This window comes from Cantharellus anzutake (genome assembly GCF_015039405.1).
Source record: "Cantharellus anzutake strain C23 chromosome Unknown EI90scaffold_60, whole genome shotgun sequence".
Classification (NCBI taxonomy): Eukaryota; Fungi; Basidiomycota; class Agaricomycetes; order Cantharellales; family Hydnaceae; genus Cantharellus; species Cantharellus anzutake.
Genome location: NW_024067010.1, coordinates 503,902 through 508,242, shown reverse-complemented (window position 1 = coordinate 508,242; position 4,341 = coordinate 503,902).

The window sequence follows — 4,341 nt, the reverse complement described above, 5'->3', positions numbered from 1 at the left end:
CCATATTTATATCTATTTTTTCCACTCAGATATTTCACTTTTTATTTTAGTTGCACCCTCACTTGCACCCTCTGCACCCTCTTGCACCCTCAAAAAAAAACTTCCCCAAAAAATTACAAATAAAATATCTCCTCATTCTATCTTCTCACCATATTCCACTTCAAAAAACCCCGCATTTTTCCCTATTTTCTTCCTCCACTTATCAATTTATTTATTATTTTTTTCCTTCAAATTTTATTTTCCCCATATCTCCTTACCCAGAGCAGCTATTCACATCCTCTTTTTTTCATCTTGTAGATCTCCCTACAGCTATCTGGAATGCCTATTGCCGCCCATAATTCTCAAAACTGACCGAGAAAACATCGAGGCTTCAGGTCAAGGGTGCAGGGTGCAGAAATGTCGACGCTTATAACTTTTCAACGGCTGCACCAAATTTCAAATGATTGGTACCGTTAGAAAGGTGTGATTTTTCTCTTTTTTTCAAGCCCGGAAAATCCCGAGGGTGCAGCGGCAATAGCCTATCGCCCCTCCTTCTATAGAGTGGCAACGCTTGGAGCTGGGCTGGCAACTGTTTACAAGCACCTGGCACAACCAGCACACATGTGTCCTGTGTTCTGTGCAGTGCGTCACTTCTTGGGTGATGAGTGCCGCAGACTACACATAGGAGAGAAATTCCGGGTCCCAGCCTTTAAGATGCATGTCCCTTCCAACTCATTGAGACACAAGGCTTCAGAACAATCCCTACGTGAAGATTCAGAGTCATCAGATGATGATGATGAAAATCCTGGGGTGAGTGCCCGTCCACGCAAACGTCATCGCATCCTCTAGCCATACTCTTGAGAACCTGGTCATCATCATATATTATTTGTGTACATAAGTACAACCACAATCACAACTGTGTTTTCATGCAGGCATGGTCGTATCCATGTTCGCGAACAACGATACGACCCAACTGATAGCCATTTTTTTGCAATCTCATTCATGTTTGCTACCTTATCATTGTGCATACACATCAGTATGGCCCTGTAAACAAAATGAAGATAACAGTTGCACAACACATCTAGCCAAGTTTGTCCAGAGGTCATACTAGCGCTTGCAAACAGGAATACAACCTTACCGTATGCATCAGTTTGGAAAGATGTGAAGATATACCAAGTCAGTGTGGAGGTCGTACTAGTGCTCGCGAACAGTAATACAACCTTGCCACATAATCACTATTCCTCAAATTATTGACTGGTTTCCTATTGTTTGCTAGCATTTGAATATGACTGTAACGTTTGACTTGTAGATGGAAATAATGAGTTTGAAAAAATGTGAAAAATATGTCAAGTCAGTGTGGAGGTCGTACTAATGCTCACGAACATCAGTACAACCTCGCCACCTAATAATTATTCTTCAAAAATCAACCAGGTTATCTTATTGTTTGCAAGCGTGAATATTGACCTTAGCATTGACTTGTAGATGGAAATTATGAGTTTAGAAAATGTGAAAAAATATGTCAAGTCAGTGTGGAGGTCGTACTAATGCTCACGAACATCAATACGACCTTGCCACATAATAATTATTCCTCAAAAATTGACCAAGGTTATTTTATCATTTATAAGCAGGAATATAACAACATTTGACTTGTGGATGGAAATTATGAGTTTAGAAAATGTGAAAAAATATGTCAAGTCAGTGTGGAAGTCGTACTAATGCTCGCGAACACCAATACAACCTTGCAACATCATTCTTCAAAAACCGACCAGGTTATCTTATTATTTGCAAGCATGAATATTGACCTTTACATTTTGACTTATAGATGGAAGTAATACGACCACAGACCAGTCTTTTTTTTTCCTATACAAGGAGCAGGATCTGAGATGCTAGGGGATGACTGCTTTTGCTGGAAGTTTGGAAATCCTACTACGACCATGGGGGACTTTGGCATCGACACGGGGTCATACACCAACCCGAACCAGTGGGTTTATTTAACCTATAATTGCCAACCTATATGGTGCTCATTTTGAGGAGAAATTCTTCGATGAAGAAGATCGAGATAACTATCTATATTATGGAAGGTTTATCGATGATTGTCTTGGCATAGTAATCGCCTCAAATGCAGAGGAAGCTTTGGACTATGCTAATCAAATTAAATTTGATAACTGTGAAATTCTGTGGTCAGTGAAAGAATGGAGTACCCCATTCCTGGATCTACTGGTATATATCGATCCTGTAACAAAAACTATCGAACATATGCCATATCGCAAGGCACTGAACCACTATGAAAGAATCCCATGGGCATCCCACCATCCAGTTGATGTGAAAAGAGGCACTTTTCTGGGTGAGATGTCTAGACTGGCCACACTAAGTAGTCGTTGTCAACATTACTTAGATGCATGTGTAGACCTAGCTAAGCTATACATTGCAAGAGGCTACCCAGTTGAATTGGTGCAAAATTGGATAAGAGACAACACCTCCATAAGATGGCAAAACAGGCTTAGTGATCCTGAAGATGGCTCTAGAGGAATTATGGTGCTTAAATCCTATTTTAACCCAGCATGGGAAGATTTCAATGTCCATGAGATGTGGGACAAAATCAGGAAAACCTGGGCAACACACTATGACAAGGTAACATGGTGTAACACCCCAGATTGTGCAAATGTTGGACATGGCTGGAAGTGGTTGACTCTGGAGAGAACAGAGCCTGACCTGCCAGACAAGATCCAAGGCAAGAGAGTTGTCTGGGCCCACTACCAAAAGGTAGATGGTACTGCTTCGTACTGGTCAATTGACTCAGAAGCGACCAAGAGGCTAAGGACAGATGAGTACAAGGCTAAGGTATGGGGTGACAGGCTGCCTCAGGAGGAGGATAAGTATGTTCCCAAGCCAAAGTCTGTTATCAGATGTACTGATCCTCCAAGTCCTTCTGTCAAAAGATTTCAGGACGTTAAAGGACCACTCTCCTGGGTCGTGGAGGAAGAGAAAGCTCCTGTCCTGGGTTGGAAGCGAAGGCTTCTTTTTGACTTGCACAAATCTGATTTCCTAGATTGTGATCTCCTAGTGAGTAGGAAAAGAGTCTCTAACTTAAGAGACCTTACCAACTCCTGGAGAAAAAGTGTCCTAGCATCACATTCAGAGGTACATAATGACCTACCTGAAGACATGGATACATGGGGATGCTAATCTGAAAGGGTTTGGGGTGGTATAAAGTTGTAGGCCTTGGGGGATCAAAACCCAAACAACCCACCCCACCCAACTAACCAAACCCCCAACCACCCAATACAACCACCCAACTCAACCAAACAGTTGCTACTATATCGGGTTATAATATAAACATTTATATACATATATAAACTATATATTACTTCTATTTTCGGATTAGCCCTGGTGCATGCTTATTAAGCATTTCCGAATGCTTATTTAAGCATGTTGGGATGTTTCTAGCGAAACATCCCACTGTTTTTGTGCACAGACCTCCCCATAAAGTATAAATACCTTAAGGGCAAAAAGCTGATGAGTCTCAGACGAAAGCACCTGTATCTCTTGTGGGATAAGGTCCTCCCTTTTGCTCTGTCCTTTTCCTCATTAACTTCTCTAAAACACTCGATTTCGAAAACACGCGATTTGTCTTTTGCCACCCAAACAACCATACCCAACTCAACAGACCAGTCTGTAAATCGGATGATACTATCCATTTTACACTGAAACAAAAAGATAGGCTGTCCTAAGGATAGTTAATCTCGAGTTTTAACAAGATTGGGTCCATTATTTCGTAAATAATGGAAAAACTACTTGCCTTTTATGGAAATAAATACTTCCATTAAACTCTATAGCATTGTAGCTTTCTGTTGCATATTTTATCATAATTTTACAATAACTATAACTATGGTAAAATCGGTTTTCTACCCAAGATCCTCCAAGATTAATAGAAAACCAGTTGTGGGATGCTTTTCAGGTGCACAGACCTGTACTGTGCAAGTATAAATACTAGGCAAAAAGGGCTGATGAGTCCCCCCAGACGAAAGTCCCCTGTGTTCCAGTAGGAGCAAGGGTCTCCTCTTTCTGCCTGCAATTTCAGCCCAGGACAATTACTGTATGTTGACAACCCAACACATTATATACAAACAACCATAGAAAACACAATGTCACAAACCACACATTATAAAACAATAGAAAGGGGCCTCAGAAAACCCAACCTGCATCTCCAGCCTAAACCACTGCACTCCCTTGACAAATCCACAACTGACACCCTCTTATCTTTGTGGGTTCCTCACTGAACTTCCTTGCATAACGTGCATTGGAATTGCCTTGATGTCTCTTCCTTCCATACTATATAACTTTGTCCCCTAGGAATTGCTC